Genomic DNA, 27,520 nt, shown 5'->3' on the forward strand with positions numbered 1-27,520 from the left:
TTTAACCCCTTACCGACCTGTGACGCAGCGTATGCGTCATGAAAGTCGGTGCCAATCCGACCTGTGACGCATATGCTGCGTTCAAAGAATGATCGCGTTCCTGCCGGTCGGGTGAAAGGGTTAACTGTAATTTCACCCGACCTGCAGGGACAGGGGGAGTGGTACTTCAGCCCAGGGGGGTGGCTTCCCCCCGTGGCTAAAATCGCTCTGATTGGCTGTTGAAAGTGACTGTTTTATTTTCAATCAGAGCAATCATAATATTTCACCAATGAAAATTGGTGAAATATTACAATCCAGCCATGGCTGATGCTGCAATATCATTGGCCATGGCTGGAGACCACTGTCTGCTCCCGCCACCGATCGCCTCCCCTCCGTCCTTCGTCCTGTCATCTAATGTCCTCCGCTCCCCTCCATCCTCCTGTCTGTTCCCCTTGTGCTCCGATCCCACCCCCCATACTTATCGACCTCCGGTGCCCCTCCCAGTGTCAATCCGTCTTCTGCATGGGCGCTACCATCTTCCGCGGCCAGCAGATTCATTCCAGGTACATTTTAATCACTGTGATAGAACCTATCACAGTGATCAAAATAAAAAAAATAGTAAATAAACACCCGCTTTATCACCCTCATAGATAGGGACAATAATAAAATAAAGAAAATATATTTACTTTTATTTTTCCACTAGCGTTAGGGTTAGAACTAGGGTTAGGGTTAGAACTAGGGTTAGGATTGCAATTAGGGTTAGGGTTGCAATTAGGGTTAGGGTTAGAATTAGGGTTAGACTTAGGGTTAGGGTTGCAATGGTTGCAATTAGGGTTAGGGTTGCAATTAGGGTTAGGGTTGTAATTAGGGTTAGGATTATAATTAAGGTTAGGGTTCCAATTAGGGTTAGGGTTAGAATTAGGGTTAGAATTAGGCTATTTGCACACAGTGCGGATTTTGCTGCAGATCCGCAGCGGATTGGCCGCTGCGGATTTGTAGCAGTTTTCCATCACGTTTACAGTACCATGTAAACCTATGGAAAACCAAATCCGCTGTGCCCATGGTGCGGAAAATACCGTGCAGAACCACTGCATTGTATTTTCCGCAGTGTGTCAATTCTTTGTGCGGATTCCGCAGCGTTTTACATCTGTTCCTCAATAGGAATCCGCAGGTGAAATCTTCACAAAAACACTGGAAATCTGCGGTAAATCCGCAGGTAAAATGCAGTGCCTTTTACCTGCGGATATTTAAGAAATGGTGTGGAAAAATCCTCACACGAATCCGCAACGTGGGCACATAGCCTTAGGGTTAGGGTTGGAATTAGGGTTAGCTTTGGAAATAGGGTTAAGTTTAGGGTTAGGGGTGTGCTGAGGTTAGGGTTCAGCTTGTGGTTAGGGTTATGGTTAGGGTTGGGATTAGGGTTAGGGGTGTGTTAGGGTTGTGGTTAGGGTTAGGGTTGGGATTAGGGTTAGGGATGTGTTGGGGTTAGGGTTGTGGTTAGGGTTGGGATTAGAGTTAGGCTTGTGGTTAGAGTTATGGTTAGGGTTGGGATTAGGGTTAGCGGTGTGTTGGGGTTAGGGTTGTGGTTAGGGTTGTGGTTAGGGTTAGGGTTGGGATTAGGGTTAGGGTGTGTGTTGGGGTTAGTGTTGTGGTTAGGGGTGTGTTGGGGTTAGGGTTGTGGCTAGGGTTATAGCTAGAGTTGGGATTAGGGTTAGGGGTGTGTTGGGGTTAGTGATGGAGTTAGAATTGAGGGGTTTCCACTGTTTAGGCACATCAGGGGTCTCCAAACGCGACATGACACCACCATTGATACAGCCAATCTTGCGTTCAAAAAGTCAAATGTGCTCCCTCCCTTCCAAGCCCCGACATGCACCCAAACAGTGGTTTACCCAAACATATGGGGCATAAGCGTACTCAGGAAAAATTGCACAACAACGTTGGGGGTTTAATTTCTCTTGTTACCCTTGAGAAAATAAAAAAATCGGGGCTAAAAAATAATTTTTGTGGGAAAAAAATAATTTTTTATTTTCACGGCTCTGCGTTATAAAATTCTGTGAAGCACTTGGAGTTCAAAGTGCTCACCACACACCTAGATAAGTTCCTTGGGGGGGTCTAGTTTCCAAAATGGGGTCACTTGTGGGAGGTTTCTACTGTTTAGGCACATTAAGGGCTCTGCAACGTGACTCCCGCAGACCATTCCATCAAAGTCTGCATTCCAAAACGTGACTACTTCCCTTCCGAGCCCCGACGTGCGCCCAAACAGTGGTTCCCCCCCACATATGGGGTATCAGCATACTCAGGACAAACTGGACAACAACTTTTGCGGTCCAGTTTCTCCTTTTACCCTTGGGATAATAAAAAAATTGTTGCTAAAAATCGTTTTTGTGACTAAAAAGTTAAATGTTCATTTTTTCCTTCCATGTTGCTTCTGCTGCTGTGAAGCACCTGAAGGGTTAATAAACTTCTTGAGTGTGATTTTGAGCACCTTGAGGGGTGCAAGTTTTAGAATGGTGTCACTTTTGGGTATTTTCAGCCATGTAGACCCCTCAAACTGACTTCAAATATGAGGTGGTTCCTAAAAAAAATGGTTTTTTAAATTTTGTTGTAAAAATGATAAATTGCTGGTCAAATTTTAACCCCTATAACTTCCTATCAAAAAAAAAATTTTGTTTCCAAAATTGTGCTGATATAAAGTAGACATGTGGGTAATGTTATTTATTAACTATTTTGTGTCACATAACTCTCTGGTTTAACAGAATAAAAATTCAATATTTGAAAATTGCAAAAGTTTCCAAATTTTCACCAAATTTTAATTTTTTTCACAAATAAACACAAAAATTATCGACCTATATTTACCACTAACATGAAGCCCAATATGTCATGAAAAACCATTAGGATTCTTTGAAGTGTTCCTGAGTTATTACCTCATAAAGGGACACTGGTCAGAATTGCAAAAAATGGCCAGGTCATTAAGGTCAAAATAGGCTGGGTCATGAAGGGGTTTAAAATCATAGTTTGTCAACTCTGTGCCACTGTTTTCTTTTTTAATTCATCCAAAAGCCCCAAAAAATTAATACAGTCTGTTATGTCAGGCTGAGTCCTGGTGTATCTTGTTTTGAAAAAACGTATTTCCACAGGCATACGTAGCATAGTTCTGTGTGCTAGCCTTGGTCAAATTTTTTTGTTTACATTCACCAAAAAGCAAAAAACACATTAATACAGCCTGTTAAGTAAGACTGAGTCCTGGTGTATCTGTTTTTGAAAAATCAAATTTCCCCAATAGCATAGCTCTGTGTGGTAGCCTTTTGCCACTCTTTTTTTTTGTTTTAAATTCACCAAAAAACAAAAAAGGCCTCATATAGCTGCGTGCATTTGTCCAGTTTTTTCCTGTCTGTTACTCTACTTATATACAGCACTATTTTGCATTTAAAAAAATACAGGTCACATATTTGGCAGTGTGGTTTTTCCATGACAGGCCTCATATATCTGTGTGCTCCAAGTTTGGGCATGTTAGGCCGATTTTCCACTGTTTTTGCTGTCTGTCACTCTACTTATATACAACACTCTTTTGCATAAAAAAATACAGGCCACATATTTGGCAGTGTTGTATTTCCGTGACAGGCCTCATATATCTGCGTGCTCCAAGTTTGGGCTTTTTAGGGCATTAGTCCAGTTTTTTTATGTCTGTTACTCTACTTATATACAGCACTATTTTGCATTTAAAAAAATACAGGCCACATATTTGGCAGTGTGGTTTTTCCGTGACAAGCCTCATATATCTGGGTGCTCCAAGTTTGGGCATTTTAGACCGATTTTCCACTGTTTTTGCTATCTGTCACTCTACTTATATACAACATTATTTTGCATAAAAAAATACGGGCCACATATTTGGCAGTGTTGTATTTCCGTGACAGGCCTCATATATCTGCGTGCTCCAAGTTTGGGCATTTTGGGGCATTAGTCCAGTTTTTTCCTGTCTGTTACTCTACTTATATACAGCACTATTTTGCATTTAAAAAATACAGGCCACATATTTGGCAGTGTGGTATTTCCGTGACAGGCGTCATATATCTGCGTGCTCCAAGTTTGTGCATTTTAGGCAGGTTTTCCACTGTTTTGGTGTCTGTTACTCTACTTATATACAGCACTGTTTTGCATGAAAAAAATACAGGCCACATATTTGGCAGTGTTGTATTTATGTGACAGGCCTCATATATCTGCGTGCTCCAAGTTTGGGCATTTTAGGGCATTAGTCCAGTTTTTTCCTGTCTGTTACTCTACTTATATACAGCACTATTTTGCATTTAAAAAAAATACAGGTCACATATTTGGCAGTGTGCTATTTCCGTGACAGGCCTCATATATCCGGGTTCTCCAAGTTTGGGCATTTTAGGCCGGTTTTCCACCATTTTGGTGTCTGTTACTCTACTTTTATACAGCACTATTTTGCATTAAAAAATACAGGCCACATATGGAACAGTGTGGTATTTCGGGAAAAATACTTCTCTTTCAAGTTGTTATGGCTGCTTCATGACTGTCTTAAATGCTCCAACTACTACTTCCACCATCATCATCTTCTGCCTAGAGGCAGTAACTGCGCACATAAAAGTCTGAGGAGCAGAGTGTGAACGCTTGGGCGGTGTTGTACTCTGTCTCTGTATTATGAAGGCGTTTTCTCCCACCAATAAAAGCGGTACTGCCATAAAGCGAGGAGCCATGTGCCTAATGACCGCCAGAGAGTGAGGCACCGTGCGCTTCATGAACGTGAGTACAGCGCATGTGTGCAGTAGAGACAGTTTATGCTCTGTGTTTGGCTTTGCTAAACAATAATTAAAGGGCGTTGGTACGGTCAGCAACGTACACCCTCTGCATTTTCCCAAACTTTGCACTTCTTGTGAGAGTCCACCATGCCTCAGGGCCAGGGCGATGGGAGGGTCTGAGAAAAATCTCCCCAAACTTTGCCACTGTTCCACTGCCTCTGCTGGATTGGAGTTGTGTCTCTCTCACCTGTACTCCTTACCTGGCCAACGAACTGTGACCTCTTCTGCCAATGTTTTCAGATGGGAATTTTTAAGATAATTCAGCAAGAAGTACCCTATGGTCCTCCAACATTGTAGTACACCTGTCTGCCTCTGGAATAAGAGATATAAAGTTCTCCTTGTAACGTGGGTCTAGAAGTGTCAACAATCAGTATTGCCTGTCACCCAAAATTTTGAGAACGCGAGGGTGATGGGAAAGGCAGCGTAACATAAACTTGCGTGCAAGACTGCAAACAGTCGATACTTCCATGTCCTCACCAAGAGGATAACTGACCATGGTCTCCCCCTCCTCCTTGTCCTCAGGCCTCCACGACTTTCGACAAACTTCAGTAATATAATTGTAAATACATCATTGTAAATACATTCCCCTGTAGTTTTTATCTCCCTCACCTCATGGTATATTGGGATCTAAAGGGCAATGTTTCTCCTTATGGAGAGTGACATACCAGCTATGGCTTGTCAAGGTAAGGAAGCTTATTCGCCGTGCAATGCTCCTCTTGGAATTATAATATGCAAATTGCCTCTTCCGAGACAAAGAGGACTTAAACTCTATAGTGCCACCTTTTGGAAGTAGCAATCCTACAAGTCACAATCAACCCTTTAACGAGTCGTGCAATATGACTTAGGATAAAAGCAAAATCTGACTTGGCTTTTATCCTAAGTCATTTTTCACAACTCGTTAAAGGGTTGGTTGTGACTTGTAGGATCGCTACTTTCAACAGGTGGCGCTATAGAGTTTAAGTCCTCTTTTTCTCTGAAGTCGCAATTTGCTCATTGTAGACTGCAAGTTTTCACGAGCAGGATGTTTTTTTTGGTTTAATTATTATTATCGTTATTACTTAGTGTAGATTGTAAGCTGTCACGAGCAGTGTAGTTTAATTTCTGTTTAATTATTGTATTATTGTTATCGTTGTTACTTAGGACTGTTGTGTTTGAAACTGTAAATATGTTGACGCTATATAAATAACTATAAATATTAATATTAGAACACAGAGAAGCAGGATGGAGATGTTAATTATGGCGTTATTGCCACTCACCATCTTGGTGAATTCTTCAAAGTTTTGGAGGATGGTACATATGTCTGACATCCATGTCCACTCCTGAGATCTTATGTGTGAAGTCAGAACTGAATACTGACGGCCTTGTTGATGCTGGTAGTCAACAACTGCCCTCTTCTGCTCACAAATCCTTTCCAAAATATGCAGTGTAGAGTTCCAATGCATGGGGAGGACATCACACACCAGTCGGTGAGCCAGAAGCTGCAAGCTCTAGCTGACTTTTTAAAATGGGTACTCAGAGCCTCGTACTTTTCCTAGCAGAACTGGCACCTCCGTGTTGCTTTTCAGAAAACATTGAACAATGAGATTAAGCACATAGGCCAGGCATGTCACATGTGTAAGCTCGCCTTGACACAGAGCAGCCACCAGGTTCCAGCCATTGTCACAACCATGGCTGGCTGTAGGTTCAGCGGTGTCAGCCACAGATCTGCCTGCTCTTTCAGAGCTGTCCACAAATCTTCATCATTGTGCAGCTTGTCACCTAAGCATATTAGCTTCAGCACAGGCTGTTGCCAGTGCTGCAGTTCTTCCAGCTTGTGACTGATGTGCTACTTGCGGAGATAGAGTCTGAAGAGGAGGAGCTGCAGGAGCTGAAGACTGTGGGGGCAACCCAGAGTGACGTAGGGCCCGCAATACTCGGGGTTGGTCAAACGTGCACCATCCTAAGGTCAGACTGTGTCCCGGCTTCCACTATGCTAATCCAGTGTGCTGTTAGTGTGATGTACCGTCCCTGACCACAAGCACTTGTCCACGTGTCTGTGGTTAGGTTGACTTTACCAATAACAGCATATTGGAGGGCATGGGTAATGTTTTGGGACATGTGCCTGTGTAATGCCGGGAGGCCACACTGGTATAAAAAGTCCCGCATGTTCGGGGCCTCGGGGTGATCCTCAACTCTGCCCTCTCTTTCAATATACATATCCAAGCCCTTGCCTCCTCCTGCCCACTACAACTCAAAAACAGTTCTAGGATCCGTACATTCCAAGAAACTGAAAAAATGTTTGTGCATGCCCTCATGATCACCCGCCTCCACTATTGCAACCTTCTACTGTCTGGCCTCCCCTCTAGCACTCTTGCACCACTCCAATCTATCCTAAAGTCTGATGCACGAGTAATCCAACTGTCCCTCTATTATTCACCAGCCTCTCCTCTCTGCTAGGCCCTTCACTGCCTTCCAATTGCCCAGAGGCTACAGTTCAAAACCCTAACTATGACATGCAAAGCCTTCCAAAACCTGTCTCCATACATCTGTAACACGGTCTCCCAATGTCCGACTGCGTCATGGCTTCCTCTACGCTAACCCAGCGTGCCATCACCGAGATGTACCGTCCCTGCCCACAAGCACTTGTCCACGTGTCCATGGTTTGGTGCCCTTTACCTGCAGCAGCATTGTTGAGGGCCCGGGTAATGTTGTGGGACATGTCCTTGCTTGTGTAATGCCGTGACGGCAGACCGGGCAAAATTGTGGTGGCTGGGTAACGAATACCTTGTGATGGTCATCGCCATCAGTGTGCTGAAAGCTTAGGTCTTACACAGGCCTAAAATACAACATTTCGAGCGCAAGCAGATGAGAAATGTGTGAATTTAGTACTGTGGCATTGGCTGCTTATTTCTGCTTGCGTTCAAAGGACTGGGGTATGGACAACTGAACGGTGTGCTGGGACAAGGACTTGGATGTGCTTGTTGATGGTGCTAGTTGAGTTTGTGTGCAACTGCAGATGCAGGGCATGAGGCATCTTTGCATGCACTATGGACAGGGGATTGGCTTGCACGCACAACATCGGAAGAAGCAGTGGTATCACCCACAGACATTGTTCATGGAGCCTTGTGTTCAACCAACAAAGTCGGGTGTTTTGCTGCCATGTGCCTGATCACGATTGTGGTAATTAGGATGGGAGTTTTGCTACCCCTGCTGATGCGGTCATGGCCGGTGGTGCAAATGGTCTTTTTGGGGTTATCGGCACAGTCTTTAAAAAACAACCAGGCTGTTACAGGGACATTCAGTGTCTCCCTCTCCCACACCATCTCCTCACCTCGACCCAGGTTTTTCAGTGTTCCCCAAGGCTCAGTTCTAGGACCCCTAATCTTCTCCATCTACACCTTCGGTCTGGGACAGTTGATGTAATGGCACGGTTTGCAATATCATCAGTACGACGATGACACGCAGATCTACCTATCTGTACCTGACTTCACCTCCTTACTGACCAAAATCACACGTCTTCCCACTAATTCATCCTTCTTTTCTGCTCGCTTTCAAAAAGTGGACATGGACAAAACAGAATACATAATCTTTCAACCATCTTAGGCTAAATAGATATGTGAGCTGTGTATGCATCATTCGGTACCACTTTAGTAAGAGGAAAAGTTTGCCCAAGAGAAAATGATTTTCCAGACATTCACGGCCTTTTTTGCACATTTTTTGCAGCTGTGATCTTCATCTTCTTGGTGTGGATGTGGTAAATTTCAAAGTGGTCAGCAATACCTTCATCCTCCATATCTCGTAAAGAGGAAATCTGGTGTTTCCCAGGGTCTTGGTTATCTACATTTAGTGGCATTCCTTTAACAGTGTTCGTTACACTAGAAGAAATAATTATTGACTGTGACATTTGGATATTATTGGTAATATGTATGGGTGAAGATGAAGAAGCTTGTGCCACAGGTGTGTTTATAGTTATGGATGGTGCACTGCTTTTTAAACTTAGCTTTTCACAAGTGCAGCGCCCCAGAGTCCTGGTCATTGCAGTACTGTTGCTCCGCCACTAAGGGGAGTGATGGTACATCTGATTGCACTAAAGGAGTTCACCTGACCAGGTATCGCAGACACACACTACACCTCACACTCCGGCCACCAGGGGGGGGTGGTTCTATCTATTAGACCACTCCTCACACTTGGGTAAAACTGGGGGTTGGACAGGAAGTCAGCGAGAAAGGAGCTGGGAAGAGCTCGAGAGAGGACCTGTCAGAGGTGGGATCCTGGCAGAGCCCTAGTGAACAAGAAAGAACGTTACGGAGCCGTGCCTGTGCTTACAGCGGCAGTCTCCTAGGAAAGGACAAGAAGCGAGGGGTATTGTGAAGGAGTGAGAAACGGGAATACAGCGCAGAGGTGATAGGACCAGAAGGAGTCGTGCTGTAAGATCGAGGCAACATCCTTCTGAGGCGCAAAGTCGGTGGCCGGAACGCCGAGAAAGTAAGAGACTCTAAGCATTACTTCAAACCACGGCAGGACAGCCAATTATAGGTTGGCTGTCTCACTTAAACACCTAAGCAGACAATGGAGGCAGCTGTGGGAGAGGGGCGACTCTAGGGTGCCGGAAGAACTCCAGGCCTACCCCGTCATACGGGTGCGTCCTAACCATATTATCTGGGGGACGGAGAGAACGAACATCAGAGACAGACACAACAGTTGTGAGGACTATCCCGGGGTGCTCAGCAGGGAAGGACTACAACACACAGGCGCCAGAAGGTAGACACTGATTCCCACCTGCTAAGGGAACTCCGGATGTGCCTTTGGACCGGCCGGTCTCAGCCAGCCCTGTTAACAGTGCTCTGGATTGAGTATCTCGAAACCGTCAGTAAAGAGGTAAAGAGACTGCAACCCTGTGTCCTCGTTATTCATCGCACCCTGCACCACACATCATCACTCTCAACTTTCACTGGACGCCCCTTAGCAGGGTCACGGACCGGGTCTAGCCGCCGTGACAATCCCAGAACCGAGACAGAGGGGCCAGGTACCGGGTACCCCACGGCCCTGCGACGGTGGGGGCGCTCCACAAGCATCCATCAGTTTGTTTGGTTTTCCTCCAACACTGATCTGCTTTCTCTAATTCAGCATATCTTGAACATGTTGCACTTTGCCCTTTAGACAGGTATGTGCGTCTTTGGCAGCATATTTTTGACAGGAATTTTTTAGGCTGAGTCTAACACGCGCATCTTTTACACGGATCTTCTGATGGGCATGAAACACATTCTGGTAATTGGTGGTAGCTAAATGACTAATCGTTGTAGGCTGTATCCTGGATCTCATTCCTCCCATAGCCACCGCTGTTATTAATCATGTACATTCCTATTCCTGTCATCACCATGCCCCTTTTCCTGATCACTTTATCCAGCGATTCTTCCACCACATTTTTAGTAAAAACCTGCACCTTCCCAGCAGCAACCGTGTAGGAAACCACTTTACAGTTTTGCAAAGTGTTTATGATGCCCGTTAACAATTTTTTTTTTTAAATTAACCCCCCAAGGGGAAATGTTTGACAGCCCATAGACTTAGTGTATGGGCATTACAAGTGTAGGAGACCCGCTCCTTTAAATTGGGAATAGGTTTTAATGAGGCCTTCCTCCACCTATCATCATTTTTCACCACTAGATCACCAGGGTTCATGTGTTCCGCGCTGCTACAGACAGTCAAATTTTTGGCAAGGGTGTGTATGATGCCCATAGTACAGTATATTTTTAATAAATGTATTCCCCTTGGGGAAATGTTTGTCAGGCTATACACTTAGTGTATGGGCATTACAAGTGTAGGAGACACAATCCTTTACATTGGGCCTAGGTTTTAATGAGGCCTTCAGCAATGTCTCCTCATTCTCCACCACTAGATCACCAGGGTTCACGTGTTCCGTGCTGCTACAGACAGTCAATTTTTTGGCAAGGGTGTCTGTGATCCCCATGAAATATTTTTTAAAAATTAACCCCCCATGAGCAAATGCTTGTCAGTAGGGTTGAGCGACTTTCATTTTTTTAAGATCGAGTAGGGTTTTGGGAAACCCGATTTTGTCCAGAGTCGAGTCGAGTGCAGTCGGCCGATTATCGCTAAAAGTCGGGGATCGACCGAAACACGAAACCCAATGCAAGTCAATGGGGAAGCATAGTCGGCAGTGAGTGGAGGCCAGGAAAACACCTACAGTGCCCATTTTAATGCCAAAAACATCCATTCTTGTTTCTGAAGCTTGCCAATCTTAATTAACTGTATAATAATAGTTGGGCATAGGGAATTGGGGGAAAGTTGTGGGGGGAGTAGGGCTGGCTCAAGTTTTTCGTGGGCCCAGGAAATGCGGACTACGTCACGGCGGTGTTGCAGGGAAAGGTAAGTATTTAAACGTTGCAAGTGCTGTGATCCTGAGCAAGCAGGGGGGGGCCCACTCGTTCGCATTGCCACTGGCACAGGGCCCCTCAAAGTACGGCGGTGTGTTTGCATGGCGGGGGCGCCTCCCACCAGCAGCGACACTTTTGCGTACTCTGAGGGGCCCTGTGCCAGTGACGTCGCCAACGAGTATGCCCCCCCACCTGATGAAGGAACCTGCACTTTCATCTGCACCTTCCTCTTTGTCCCTGTGTAAGGTGGTATAACATGCGGGAAGGGGAACCTTACTTTCAGCAGGGTCAGATTCTGGCTGTGTAGAGTACAAGGGGAATGTAGTGGTCTAGGTCAATGTACCAGCAGACTCATTTAGCAGTGGCTGGGCAATGGGCAGGATGAGGAGGAAACAGATATAGGGCCAAAGAATAAAGTAGGCTACATGCAGTTCAAAATTGGTAACAGGACTAAACAGGCGGCATTGCTTTGTTCAGTGGAGTAGCAAACCCAAGAGCAGCAGACACTGTTTCAAGGGCCTAACCACACTAGTAGGCCAAATGCAGTTTAATATCTGATAGTATAGGGCGAAAGCCAGAATGTGGAAGCTCAGCTTTGTTCAGTTGAGGACAACACCAGGGAGGGGCACACAGACAGACACCTTTAGTAGGCCGGAAAAGCCTATTGCATTTTTTAAAATGGTAATTTGGAGCAGAAGGTTGAAGCTCAGCTTTATTTAGTTTAGGGCAACACCAGGGAGGGGCAGAAGCCGTTAGTAGGCCCTAACCACCCTTTTTTTTTTTTAAAACCACTTAATGAGAGCCGGAAGGTTGAAGCTCAGCTTTATTTAGTTGAGGACAACACCAGGCAGGGGCACACAGACAGACACCTTTAGTAGGCCGGAAAAGCCTATTGCATTTTTTAAAATGGTAATTTGGAGCAGAAGGTTGAAGCTCAGCTTTATTTAGTTGAGGGCAACACCAGGGAGGGGCAGAAGCCGTTAGTAGGCCCTAACCACCATTTTTTTTTTTTTAAAACCACTTAATGAGAGCCGGAAGGTTGAAGCTCAGCTTTATTTAGTTGAGGACAACACCAGGCAGGGGCACACAGACAGACACCTTTAGTAGGCCGGAAAAGCCTATTGCATTTTTTAAAATGGTAATTTGGAGCAGAAGGTTGAAGCTCAGCTTTATTTAGTTGAGGACAACACCAGGCAGGGGCACACAGACAGACACCTTTAGTAGGCCGGAAAAGCCTATTGCATTTTTTAAAATGGTAATTTGGAGCAGAAGGTTGAAGCTCAGCTTTATTTAGTTGAGGACAACACCAGGCAGGGGCACACAGACAGACACCTTTAGTAGGCCGGAAAAGCCTATTGCATTTTTTAAAATGGTAATTTGGAGCAGAAGGTTGAAGCTCAGCTTTATTTAGTTGAGGGCAACACCAGGGAGGGGCAGAAGCCGTTAGTAGGCCCTAACCACCATTTTTTTTTTTTAAAACCACTTAATGAGAGCCGGAAGGTTGAAGCTCAGCTTTATTTAGTTGAGGACAACACCAGGCAGGGGCACACAGACAGACACCTTTAGTAGGCCGGAAAAGCCTATTGCATTTTTTAAAATGGTAATTTGGAGCAGAAGGTTGAAGCTCAGCTTTATTTAGTTTAGGGCAACACCAGGGAGGGGCAGAAGCCGTTAGTAGGCCCTAACCACCCTTTTTTTTTTTTAAAACCACTTAATGAGAGCCGGAAGGTTGAAGCTCAGCTTTATTTAGTTGAGGACAACACCAGGCAGGGGCACACAGACAGACACCTTTAGTAGGCCGGAAAAGCCTATTGCATTTTTTAAAATGGTAATTTGGAGCAGAAGGTTGAAGCTCAGCTTTATTTAGTTGAGGGCAACACCAGGCAGGGGCACACAGACAGACACCTTTAGTAGGCCGGAAAAGCCTATTGCATTTTTTAAAATGGTAATTTGGAGCAGAAGGTTGAAGCTCAGCTTTATTTAGTTGAGGGCAACACCAGGCAGGGGCACACAGACAGACACCTTTAGTAGGCCGGAAAAGCCTATTGCATTTTTTAAAATGGTAATTTGGAGCAGAAGGTTGAAGCTCAGCTTTATTTAGTTTAGGGCAACACCAGGGAGGGGCAGAAGCCGTTAGTAGGCCCTAACCACCCTTTTTTTTTTTTAAAACCACTTAATGAGAGCCGGAAGGTTGAAGCTCAGCTTTATTTAGTTGAGGACAACACCAGGCAGGGGCACACAGACAGACACCTTTAGTAGGCCGGAAAAGCCTATTGCATTTTTTAAAATGGTAATTTGGAGCAGAAGGTTGAAGCTCAGCTTTATTTAGTTGAGGGCAACACCAGGCAGGGGCACACAGACAGACACCTTTAGTAGGCCGGAAAAGCCTATTGCATTTTTTAAAATGGTAATTTGGAGCAGAAGGTTGAAGCTCAGCTTTATTTAGTTGAGGGCAACACCAGGCAGGGGCACACAGACAGACACCTTTAGTAGGCCGGAAAAGCCTATTGCATTTTTTAAAATGGTAATTTGGAGCAGAAGGTTGAAGCTCAGCTTTATTTAGTTGAGGGCAACACCAGGGAGGGGCAGAAGCCGTTAGTAGGCCCTAACCACCATTTTTTTTTTTTAAAACCACTTAATGAGAGCCGGAAGGTTGAAGCTCAGCTTTATTTAGTTGAGGACAACACCAGGCAGGGGCACACAGACAGACACCTTTAGTAGGCCGGAAAAGCCTATTGCATTTTTTAAAATGGTAATTTGGAGCAGAAGGTTGAAGCTCAGCTTTATTTAGTTGAGGACAACACCAGGCAGGGGCACACAGACAGACACCTTTAGTAGGCCGGAAAAGCCTATTGCATTTTTTAAAATGGTAATTTGGAGCAGAAGGTTGAAGCTCAGCTTTATTTAGTTGAGGACAACACCAGGCAGGGGCACACAGACAGACACCTTTAGTAGGCCGGAAAAGCCTATTGCATTTTTTAAAATGGTAATTTGGAGCAGAAGGTTGAAGCTCAGCTTTATTTAGTTGAGGGCAACACCAGGGAGGGGCAGAAGCCGTTAGTAGGCCCTAACCACCATTTTTTTTTTTTAAAACCACTTAATGAGAGCCGGAAGGTTGAAGCTCAGCTTTATTTAGTTGAGGACAACACCAGGCAGGGGCACACAGACAGACACCTTTAGTAGGCCGGAAAAGCCTATTGCATTTTTTAAAATGGTAATTTGGAGCAGAAGGTTGAAGCTCAGCTTTATTTAGTTTAGGGCAACACCAGGGAGGGGCAGAAGCCGTTAGTAGGCCCTAACCACCCTTTTTTTTTTTTAAAACCACTTAATGAGAGCCGGAAGGTTGAAGCTCAGCTTTATTTAGTTGAGGACAACACCAGGCAGGGGCACACAGACAGACACCTTTAGTAGGCCGGAAAAGCCTATTGCATTTTTTAAAATGGTAATTTGGAGCAGAAGGTTGAAGCTCAGCTTTATTTAGTTGAGGGCAACACCAGGCAGGGGCACACAGACAGACACCTTTAGTAGGCCGGAAAAGCCTATTGCATTTTTTAAAATGGTAATTTGGAGCAGAAGGTTGAAGCTCAGCTTTATTTAGTTGAGGGCAACACCAGGCAGGGGCACACAGACAGACACCTTTAGTAGGCCGGAAAAGCCTATTGCATTTTTTATAATGGTAATTTGGAGCAGAAGGTTGAAGCTCAGCTTTATTTAGTTGAGGGCAACACCAGGCAGGGGCACACAGACAGACACCTTTAGTAGGCCGGAAAAGCCTATTGCATTTTTTAAAATGGTAATTTGGAGCAGAAGGTTGAAGCTCAGCTTTATTTAGTTTAGGGCAACACCAGGGAGGGGCAGAAGCCGTTAGTAGGCCCTAACCACCCTTTTTTTTTTTTAAAACCACTTAATGAGAGCCGGAAGGTTGAAGCTCAGCTTTATTTAGTTGAGGACAACACCAGGCAGGGGCACACAGACAGACACCTTTAGTAGGCCGGAAAAGCCTATTGCATTTTTTAAAATGGTAATTTGGAGCAGAAGGTTGAAGCTCAGCTTTATTTAGTTGAGGGCAACACCAGGCAGGGGCACACAGACAGACACCTTTAGTAGGCCGGAAAAGCCTATTGCATTTTTTAAAATGGTAATTTGGAGCAGAAGGTTGAAGCTCAGCTTTATTTAGTTGAGGGCAACACCAGGCAGGGGCACACAGACAGACACCTTTAGTAGGCCGGAAAAGCCTATTGCATTTTTTAAAATGGTAATTTGGAGCAGAAGGTTGAAGCTCAGCTTTATTTAGTTGAGGGCAACACCAGGGAGGGGCAGAAGCCGTTAGTAGGCCCTAACCACCATTTTTTTTTTTAAAACCACTTAATGAGAGCCGGAAGGTTGAAGCTCAGCTTTATTTAGTTGAGGGCAACACCAGGGAGGGGCAGAAGCCGTTAGTAGGCCCTAACCAAAGTTGAAGGCCAAATGCAGTTTAATTTCTGATACTATAGGCCGAAAGCCAGAAGGTGGAAGCTCCGATTTAGACAGTGGAGGACAATTTGAATTAGGGACTGCAGACAGACTTAGTAGGCTGTCCCCTGTGGACCATGCATCCACCACATTAACCCATTGCGCCGTAATGGACACGTAATCTTCCGTGGCCATGCCTACAGGTCCATGCGTCTGTTGTCAGGTGCACCTTTGTACTCACAGATTGCCAGAGTGCATGGACAATGCGGTCTTCTACATGCTGGTGGAGGGTTGGGATGGCTTTTCTCGCAAAAGAAGTGTCGACTGGTTAGCTTGTAGCGTGGTACAGCGTAGTCCATCATGGCCTTATTAATAGTAAATAAAATATATAACTAGGCTCTATGAACTTTTAAATAGGTTCCAGGGGTACACGGGCAGCATTGGTGTGGTCAGTGGAGGAGTATTGCAAGTAGGGGCTGCAGACAGGCTATCAAAGGCCTAAAATAACAAACAGTAGGCAGTCATGGCAGTTTTACATCGGTTACATGGATACACAGGCAGGCACTCCAGGCAGCATTGTGGTCAGTGGAGGAGTATTGCAAGTAGGGGCCGCAGACAGGCTATCAAAGGCCTAAAATAACAAACAATAGGCTCATTGCAGTTTTACAGCGGTTACATGGATAGACGGGCAGGCAGCTTGGTGGTGAGTGGAGGAGTATTTAAAGTAGGGACCGCAGACAGGCTATCAAAGGCCTAACATAACAAACAATAGGCTCATGGCAGTTTTACAGCGGTTACATGGATACACGGGCAGGCAGCTTGGTGGTCAGTGGAGGAGTATTTAAAGTAGGGACCGCAGACAGGCTTCAAAGGCCTAACATAAGAAAATGGGCTGGCTGTAGGCACTTTATAATTGGTTCCAGGGGTACACGGGCAGCAGTGGTCTGGTCAGTGGAGGACTAGTGGAAGGAGGGACCGCAGACAGGCTTCAAAGGCCTAAAATAACAAACAATAGGCTCATGGCAGTTTTACAGCGGTTACATGGATACACGGGCAGGCAGCTTGGTGGTCAGTGGAGGAGTATTTAAAGTAGGGACCGCAGACAGGCTTCAAAGGCCTAACATAAGAAAATGGGCTGGCTGTAGGCACTTTATAATTGGTTCCAGGGGTACACGGGCAGCAGTGGTCTGGTCAGTGGAGGACTAGTGGAAGGAGGGACCGCAGACAGGCTTCAAAGGCCTAAAATAACAAACAATAGGCTCATGGCAGTTTTACAGCGGTTACATGGATACACGGGCAGGCAGCTTGGTGGTCAGTGGAGGAGTATTTAAAGTAGGGACCGCAGACAGGCTTCAAAGGCCTAACATAAGAAAATGGGCTGGCTGTAGGCACTTTATAATTGGTTCCAGGGGTACACGGGCAGCAGTGGTCTGGTCAGTGGAGGACTAGTGGAAGGAGGGACCGCAGACAGGCTTCAAAGGCCTAAAATAACAAACAATAGGCTCATGGCAGTTTTACAGCGGTTACATGGATACACGGGCAGGCAGCTTGGTGGTCAGTGGAGGAGTATTTAAAGTAGGGACCGCAGACAGGCTTCAAAGGCCTAACATAAGAAAATGGGCTGGCTGTAGGCACTTTATAATTGGTTCCAGGGGTACACGGGCAGCAGTGGTCTGGTCAGTGGAGGACTAGTGGAAGGAGGGACCGCAGACAGGCTTCAAAGGCCTAAAATAACAAACAATAGGCTCATGGCAGTTTTACAGCGGTTACATGGATACACGGGCAGGCAGCTTGGTGGTCAGTGGAGAAGTATTTAAAGTAGGGACCGCAGACAGGCTTCAAAGGCCTAACATAAGAAAATGGGCTGGCTGTAGGCACTTTATAATTGGTTCCAGGGGTACATGGGCAGCAGTGGTCTGGTCAGTGGAGGACTAGTGGAAGGAGGGACCGCAGACAGGCTTCAAAGGCCTAAAATAACAAACAATAGGCTCATGGCAGTTTTACAGCGGTTACATGGATACACGGGCAGGCAGCTTGGTGGTCAGTGGAGGAGTATTTAAAGTAGGGACCGCAGACAGGCTTCAAAGGCCTAACATAAGAAAATGGGCTGGCTGTAGGCACTTTATAATTGGTTCCAGGGGTACACGGGCAGCAGTGGTCTGGTCAGTGGAGGACTAGTGGAAGGAGGGACCGCAGACAGGCTTCAAAGGCCTAACATAAAAAAATGGGCTGGCTGTAGGCACTTTATAATTGGTTCCAGGGGTACACGGGCAGCAGTGGTCTGGTCAGTGGAGGACTAGTGGAAGGAGGGACCGCAGACAGGCTTCAAAGGCCTAACATAAAAAAATGGGCTGGCTGTAGGCACTTTATAATTGGTTCCAGGGGTACACGGGCAGCAGTGGTCTGGCCAGTGGAGGACTAGTGGAAGGAGGGACCGCAGACAGGCTTCAAAGGCCTAAAATAACAAACAATAGGCTCATGGCAGTTTTACAGCGGTTACATGGATACACGGGCAGGCAGCTTGGTGGTCAGTGGAGGAGTATTTAAAGTAGGGACCGCGGACAGGCTTCAAAGGCCTAACATAAGAAAATGGGCTGGCTGTAGGCACTTTATAATTGGTTCCAGGGGTACACGGGCAGCAGTGGTCTGGTCAGTGGAGGACTAGTGGAAGGAGGGACCGCAGACAGGCTTCAAAGGCCTAAAATAACAAACAATAGGCTCATGGCAGTTTTACAGCGGTTACATGGATACACGGGCAGGCAGCTTGGTGGTCAGTGGAGGAGTATTTAAAGTAGGGACCGCAGACAGGCTTCAAAGGCCTAACATAAGAAAATGGGCTGGCTGTAGGCACTTTATAATTGGTTCCAGGGGTACACGGGCAGCAGTGGTCTGGTCAGTGGAGGACTAGTGGAAGGAGGGACCGCAGACAGGCTTCAAAGGCCTAAAATAACAAACAATAGGCTCATGGCAGTTTTACAGTGGTTACATGGATACACGGGCAGCTTGGTGGTGAGTGGAGGAGTAGTGCAAGGAGTGTCTGTCCCAGTACTCCCAAAATATAAATAGATGTTAATGTCTCGCAAAACAACCAAAACAAAAAAAAAGGTGGCATACTTAGGTACAGGGGTGGGCTCATCTGCTGAGTTTCTGACATAGTAATTTGGCAGTAACTATTTAATGGTGCCAATATAGGACACAGACACAGACTACTTTAAGTTGCATCATAGATGTCTACAAATTTGTATTGTCAGTGCCAGACATTGAATGATGTCAGCGAATAGACTAAAGATTGGTGGAGCTGTGCGACATAATTTTGCATGTGGTAGAGCACATTTTGAGCTGGGGTAGGGGGGAACTCTCTAGAGGCCGGCGGGACCGCCCCAGGGCCCCTCATGTTACAACGGTGTGTCTGACGTTGGGTGTGCACCACCACCGCCAGAGACACTACATTGTACTATGAGGGACCCAGTAGCAATGCCGTCAACCAAAAGCGAGCACACCCACCTCTTCAGACAAACAGCAGTCTCACGGGTGCTTGCGCCAAGTCGCGATACCACGGCCCCGTGTGGGGAGTTTGGCCATTTAGGGAGGTGTAAACATGTCGTATGCTGTACAATCAGCTGCAGCAAATTAGACATTAGAAAAGTAATTCACAGGCAAGAGCCTTTCATAGGAAAGCTAGGTGTCGGCCGGGCAAGGTGGGGCAAAAGATTTCGAAATCCAGTTGTGGTTCATTTTAATGAATGTTAGATCGTCAACATTTTGGGTAGCCAGACGAGTCCTTTTTTCGGTTAATATTGAACCTGCAGCACTGAATACTCTTTCTGATAGGACACTTGCTGCCGGGCAAGCAAGCTCCTGCAATGCATATTCTGCCAATTCTGGCCAGGTGTCTAATTTGGAGGCCCAGTAATCAAATGGGAATGACGGTTGAGGGAGAACATCGATAAGGGATGAAAAATAGTTAGTAACCATACTGGACAAATGTTGTCTCCTGTCACTTTCAATTGATGCAGCAGTACCTGTCCTGTCTGCGGTCATAGCAAAATCACTCCACAACCTGGTCAGAAAACCCCTCTGTCCAACGCCACTTCTGATGTGTGCACCCCTAACACTCCTAGTCTGCTGCCCCCTGGAGCTCGTGTGAGAACGATCACGTGCGCTGTGTGCTGGGAATGCCTGAAGCAAACGGTCAACAAGAGTTGATTGTTTGGTTGCTAATATTAGTTCCAAGTTCTCATGTGGCATAATATTTTGCAATTTGCCTTTATAGCGTGGATCAAGGAGGCAGGCCAACCAGTAATCGTCATCGTTCATCATTTTCGTAATGCGTATGTCCCTTTTTAGGATACGTAAGGCATAATCCGCCATGTGGGCCAAAGTTCCAGTTGTAAAATCTCCGGTTGTGATTGGTTGAGGGGCAGTTGCAGGCAAATCTACGTCACTTGTGTCCCTCAAAAAACCAGAACCCGGCCGTGACACGCAACCAATTTCCTGTGCCCCCGGGAAAGGTTCGGCATTAAAAATATACTCATCCCCATCATCCTCCTCGTCCTCCACCTCCTCTTCGCCCGCTACCTCGTCCTGTACACTGCCCTGACCAGACAATGGCTGACTGTCATCAAGGCTTTCCTCTTCCTCTGGTGCAGACGCCTGCTCCTTTATGTGCGTCAAACTTTGCATCAGCAGACGCATTAGGGGGATGCTCATGCTTATTACGGCGTTGTCTGCACTAACCAGCCGTGTGCATTCCTCAAAACACTGAAGGACTTGACACATGTCTTGTATCTTAGACCACTGCACACCTGACAACTCCATGTCTGCCATCCTACTGCCTGCCCGTGTATCCTCCCACAAATAAATAACAGCACGCCTCTGTTCGCACAGTCTCTGAAGCATGTGCAGTGTTGAGTTCCACCTTGTTGCAACGTCTATGATTAGGCGATGCTGGGGAAGGTTCAAAGACCGCTGATAGGTCTGCATACGGCTGGCATGTACAGGCGAACGTCGGATATGTGAGCAAAGTGCACGCACTTTGAGGAGCAGGTCGGAGAACCCAGGATAAGTTTTCAATAAGCACTGCACCACCAGGTTTAAGGTGTGAGCCAGGCAAGGAATGTGTTTCAGTTGGGAAAGGGAGATGGCAGCCATGAAATTCCTTCCGTTATCACTCACTACCTTGCCTGCCTCAAGATCTACTGTGCCCAGCCACAACTGTGTTTCTTGTTGCAAGAACTCGGACAGAACTTCCGCGGTGTGTCTGTTGTCGCCCAAGCACTTCATAGCCAATACAGCCTGCTGACGCTTGGCAGTAGCTGGCCCATAATGGGACAACTGGTGTGCAACAGTGTCATCTGCCGATGGAGTGGTTGGCAGACTGCGTTCTGTGGAAGAGCTGTAGCTTCTGCAGGAGGACGAGGAGGAGGAGGAGGAGGGGGTGCGAACGCCTACAGCCAACTGTTTCCTAGACCGTGGGCTAGGCACAACTGTCCCTAAATTGATGTCGCCTGTGGACCCTGCATCCACCACATTCACCCAGTGTGCCGTGATGGACACATAACGTCCCTGGCCATGCCTACTGGTCCATGCATCTGTAGTCAGGTGCACCTTTGTACTCACAGATTGCCTGAGTGCATGGACGATGCGCTGTTTAACATGCTGGTGCAGGGCTGGGATGGCTTTTCTGGAAAAAAAGTGTCGACTGGGTAGCTCGTATCGTGGTTCAGCGTACTCCATCAGGGCTTTGAAAGCTTCGCTTTCAACTAACCGGTAGGGCATCATCTCTAACGAGATTAGTCTAGCTATGTGGGCGTTAAAACCCTGTGTACGCGGATGCGAGGATAAGTACTTCCTTTTTCTAACCAGAGTCTCATGTAGGGTGAGCTGGACTGGAGAGCTGGAGATCGTGGAACTTTCGGGTGTGCCGGTGTACATGGCAGACTGAGAGACGGTTGGAGACGGTATTGTTTCCGCCGGTGCCCTAGATGCAATATTTCCTCCTACAAAACTGGTGATTCCCTGACCCTGACTGCTTTTGGCTGGCAAAGAAACCTGCACAGATACTGCCGGTGGTGCGGAAAATGGTGGCCTTACAGTGACGGAAGGGATGTTGCGTTGCTGACTAGCTTCATTGGCCGAGGGTGCTACAACCTTGAGGGACGTTTGGTAGTTAGTCCAGGCTTGAAAATGCATGGTGGTTAAGTGTCTATGCATGCAACTAGTATTTAGACTTTTCAGATTCTGACCTCTGCTTAAGCTAGTTGAACATTTTTGACAGATGACTTTGCGCTGATCAGTTGGATGTTGTTTAAAAAAATGCCAGACTGCACTCTTCCTAGACTCGGATCCCTTTTCAGGGATTGCAGACTGAGCTTTAACCGGATGGCAACGCTGTGCTCCAACAGGTTTTGGCTTTGACACGCGTTTTGGTCCAGATACGGGCCCGGCAGATGGAACCTGTTGCGATGTTGATGCCTGCTGCGGCCCCTCCTCCACCTCCGCTTCTGAACTACTGCCGCCTGCACCCTGTTCCCCCAATGGCTGCCAATCGGGGTCAATAACTGGGTCATCTATTACCTCCTCTTCGAGCTCGTGTGCAACTTCGTCTGTGTCACTGTGTCGGTCGGTGGTATAGCGTTCGTGGCGGGGCAACATAGTCTCATCAGGGTCTGATTGTGGATCTGTACCCTGAGAGGGCAATGTGGTGGTCTGAGTCAAAGGAGCAGCATAGTACTCTGGCTGTGGCTGTGCATCAGTGCACTCCATGTCAGAATATACTTGTAATGGGCATGGCCTGTTAAATGTTTCACTTTCTAAGCCAGGGACGGTATGTGTAAAGAGCTCCATGGAGTGACCCGTTGTGTCGCCTGCTGCATCCTTCTCTCTTGTTGTAGTTTTTGCTGAGGAGGACAAGGAAGCGACTTGTCCCTGACCGTGAACATCCACAAGCGACGCGCTGCTTTTACATTTACCAGTTTCGGAAGAGGAGGCAAAAGAGCTAGAGGCTGAGTCTGCAATGTAAGCCAAAACTTGCTGTTGCTGCTCCGCCTTTAAAAGCGGTTTTCCTACTCCCAGAAAAGAGAGCGTTCGAGGCCTTGTGTAGCCTGACGACGAAACTGGCTCCACAGCTCCAGACTTAGGTGGAATATTTTTATCCCCACGACCACCTGATGCTCCACTACCACTACCATCATTACCAGCTGACAATGAACGCCCACGACGACCTCTTGCACCAGACTTCCTCATTGTTTTAAAATCTTAACCAAAGTAACTTTATTTGTTGCTGTCAAACAACTTACACGGTGAGCTATAACTTCAGTATGATTTCAATATCCCTTAACAGGTTGGTGAGACCACAAGGAAAATCAGGCACAATGTTACACACTCTGTTTTCTGTGGCACAAAATCACAGAGATGACACACACGCAGGACTGTCACTCAAGCACTAATGTCAATATTAATCTCCCACCTAATTTTTTTTTTTTTTTTTCTCAGGGAGACTTTAGAAACCAAATAATATTAAAAAAAAAAAAAAAAAAAAGGCTTTCTATGGCCCACAATTAGAGAGAGAGAGGTGGCACACCCAGGAGTCAAGACTGGCGCACAAGCTGAAAGGGCAATATTACTCTCCCACTGTTTTTTTATGTATTTTTTGTTTTTTAAGGGAGACTTTAGAAACCCAATAATATTTAAAAAAAAAATAAATAGGCTTTCTATGGCCCACTGAATGAGAGGGAGAGAGGTGGCACACCCAGGAGTCAAGCCTGGCACACAAGCTGAAAGGGCAATATTACTCTCCCACTGTTTTTTTATGTATTTTTTGTTTTTTAAGGGAGACTTTAGAAACCCAATAATATTTAAAAAAAAAAATAAATAGGCTTTCTATGGCCCACTGAATGAGAGGGAGAGAGGTGGCACACCCAGGAGTCAAGACTGGCACACAAGCTGAAAGGGCAATATTACTCTCCCACTGTTTTTTTATGTTTTTTTTTTTTTTTTTCAGGGAGACTTTAGAAACCAAATAATAAGAAAATAAATAAATAAATAAATAGGCTTTCTATAGCCCACTGAATGAGAGATAGCACACACAGCAGTGGCACACAAGCCCTGACTGAGGCCAATATTTTTCTCCCACTGATTGATGTAGTGTTTTTGTGTTGAGGTAGATTTTAGAACACAAATCAAGGAAAAAAAAAAAAATGCTTTCTATGGCCCACTGAATGAGAGAGAGGTGGCACACCCAGGAGTCAAGACTGGCACACAAGCTGAAAGGGCAATATTACTCTCCCACTGTTTTTTTATGTATTTTTTGTTTTTTAAGGGAGACTTTAGAAACCCAATAATATTTAAAAAAAAAAATAAATAGGCTTTCTATGGCCCACTGAATGAGAGGGAGAGAGGTGGCACACCCAGGAGTCAAGCCTGGCACACAAGCTGAAAGGGCAATATTACTCTCCCACTGTTTTTTTATGTATTTTTTGTTTTTTAAGGGAGACTTTAGAAACCCAATAATATTTAAAAAAAAAAATAAATAGGCTTTCTATGGCCCACTGAATGAGAGGGAGAGAGGTGGCACACCCCAGGAGTCAAGACTGGCACACAAGCTGAAAGGGCAATATTACTCTCCCACTGTTTTTTTTTTTTAGGTATTTTTTTTTTTTTCAGGGAGACTTTAGAAACCAAATAATATTAAAAAAAAAATAAAAAAAAATAGGCTTTCTATAGCCCACTGAATGAGAGATAGCACACACAGCAGTGGCACACAAGCCCTGACTGAGGCCAATATTTTTCTCCCACTGATTGATGTAGTGTTTTTGTGTTGAGGTAGATTTTAGAACACAAATCAAGGAAAAAAAATAAAAATGCTTTCTATGGCCCACTGAATGAGAGAGAGGTGGCACACCCAGGAGTCAAGACTGGCACACAAGCTGAAAGGGCAATATTACTCTCCCACTGTTTTTTTATGTATTTTTTGTTTTTTAAGGGAGACTTTAGAAACCCAATAATATTTAAAAAAAAAAATAAATAGGCTTTCTATGGCCCACTGAATGAGAGGGAGAGAGGTGGCACACCCAGGAGTCAAGACTGGCACACAAGCTGAAAGGGCAATATTACTCTCCCACTGTTTTTTTATGTATTTTTTGTTTTTTAAGGGAGACTTTAGAAACCCAATAATATTTTTTTAAAAAAATAAATAGGCTTTCTATGGCCCACTGAATGAGAGGGAGAGAGGTGGCACACCCAGGAGTCAAGACTGGCACACAAGCTGAAAGGGCAATATTACTCTCCCACTGTTTTTTTATGTATTTTTTGTTTTTTAAGGGAGACTTTAGAAACCCAATAATATTTAAAAAAATAAATAAATAGGCTTTCTATGGCCCACTGAATGAGAGGGAGAGAGGTGGCACACCCAGGAGTCAAGACTGGCACACAAGCTGAAAGGGCAATATTACTCTCCCACTGTTTTTTTATGTATTTTTTGTTTTTTAAGGGAGACTTTAGAAACCCAATAATATTTAAAAAAAAAAATAAATAGGCTTTCTATGGCCCACTGAATGAGAGGGAGAGAGGTGGCACACCCAGGAGTCAAGACTGGCACACAAGCTGAAAGGGCAATATTACTCTCCCACTGTTTTTTTATGTTTTTTTTTTTTTTTTTCAGGGAGACTTTAGAAACCAAATAATAAGAAAAAAAATAAATAAATAAATAGGCTTTCTATAGCCCACTGAATGAGAGATAGCACACACAGCAGTGGCACACAAGCCCTGACTGAGGCCAATATTTTTCTCCCACTGATTGATGTAGTGTTTTTGTGTTGAGGTAGATTTTAGAACACAAATCAAGGAAAAAAAAAAAAATGCTTTCTATGGCCCACTGAATGAGAGAGAGGTGGCACACCCAGGAGTCAAGACTGGCACACAAGCTGAAAGGGCAATATTACTCTCCCACTGTTTTTTTATGTATTTTTTGTTTTTTAAGGGAGACTTTAGAAACCCAATAATATTTAAAAAAAAAAATAAATAGGCTTTCTATGGCCCACTGAATGAGAGGGAGAGAGGTGGCACACCCAGGAGTCAAGCCTGGCACACAAGCTGAAAGGGCAATATTACTCTCCCACTGTTTTTTTATGTATTTTTTGTTTTTTAAGGGAGACTTTAGAAACCCAATAATATTTAAAAAAAAAAATAAATAGGCTTTCTATGGCCCACTGAATGAGAGGGAGAGAGGTGGCACACCCAGGAGTCAAGACTGGCACACAAGCTGAAAGGGCAATATTACTCTCCCACTGTTTTTTTTTTTTAGGTATTTTTTTTTTTTTCAGGGAGACTTTAGAAACCAAATAATATTAAAAAAAAAATAAAAAAAAATAGGCTTTCTATAGCCCACTGAATGAGAGATAGCACACACAGCAGTGGCACACAAGCCCTGACTGAGGCCAATATTTTTCTCCCACTGATTGATGTAGTGTTTTTGTGTTGAGGTAGATTTTAGAACACAAATCAAGGAAAAAAAAAAAATGCTTTCTATGGCCCACTGAATGAGAGAGAGGTGGCACACCCAGGAGTCAAGCCTGGCACACAAGCTGAAAGGGCAATATTACTCTCCCACTGTTTTTTTATGTATTTTTTGTTTTTTAAGGGAGACTTTAGAAACCCAATAATATTTAAAAAAAAAAATAAATAGGCTTTCTATGGCCCACTGAATGAGAGGGAGAGAGGTGGCACACCCAGGAGTCAAGACTGGCACACAAGCTGAAAGGGCAATATTACTCTCCCACTGTTTTTTTTTTTAGGTATTTTTTTTTTTCAGGGAGACTTTAGAAACCAAATAATATTAAAAAAAAAATAAAAAAAAAATAGGCTTTCTATAGCCCACTGAATGAGAGATAGCACACACAGCAGTGGCACACAAGCCCTGACTGAGGCCAATATTTTTCTCCCACTGATTGATGTAGTGTTTTTGTGTTGAGGTAGATTTTAGAACACAAATCAAGGAAAAAAAAAAAATGCTTTCTATGGCCCACTGAATGAGAGAGAGGTGGCACACCCAGGAGTCAAGCCTGGCACACAAGCTGAAAGGGCAATATTACTCTCCCACTGTTTTTTTATGTATTTTTTGTTTTTTAAGGGAGACTTTAGAAACCCAATAATATTTAAAAAAAAAATAAATAGGCTTTCTATGGCCCACTGAATGAGAGGGAGAGAGGTGGCACACCCAGGAGTCAAGACTGGCACACAAGCTGAAAGGGCAATATTACTCTCCCACTGTTTTTTTATGTATTTTTTGTTTTTTAAGGGAGACTTTAGAAACCCAATAATATTTAAAAAAAAAAATAAATAGGCTTTCTATGGCCCACTGAATGAGAGGGAGAGAGGTGGCACACCCAGGAGTCAAGACTGGCACACAAGCTGAAAGGGCAATATTACTCTCCCACTGTTTTTTTATGTATTTTTTGTTTTTTAAGGGAGACTTTAGAAACCCAATAATATTTTTTTAAAAAAATAAATAGGCTTTCTATGGCCCACTGAATGAGAGGGAGAGAGGTGGCACACCCAGGAGTCAAGCCTGGCACACAAGCTGAAAGGGCAATATTACTCTCCCACTGTTTTTTTATGTATTTTTTGTTTTTTAATGGAGACTTTAGAAACCCAATAATATTTAAAAAAATAAATAAATAGGCTTTCTATGGCCCACTGAATGAGAGGGAGAGAGGTGGCACACCCAGGAGTCAAGACTGGCACGCAAGCTGAAAGGGCAATATTACTCTCCCACTGTTTTTTTTTTTTAGGTATTTTTTTTTTTTTCAGGGAGACTTTAGAAACCAAATAATATTAAAAAAAAAATAAAAAAAAATAGGCTTTCTATAGCCCACTGAATGAGAGATAGCACACACAGCA

The sequence above is a fragment of the Ranitomeya variabilis genome, chromosome 7 (genome assembly GCF_051348905.1).
Source record: "Ranitomeya variabilis isolate aRanVar5 chromosome 7, aRanVar5.hap1, whole genome shotgun sequence".
In the NCBI taxonomy this organism is placed as follows: domain Eukaryota; kingdom Metazoa; phylum Chordata; class Amphibia; order Anura; family Dendrobatidae; genus Ranitomeya; species Ranitomeya variabilis.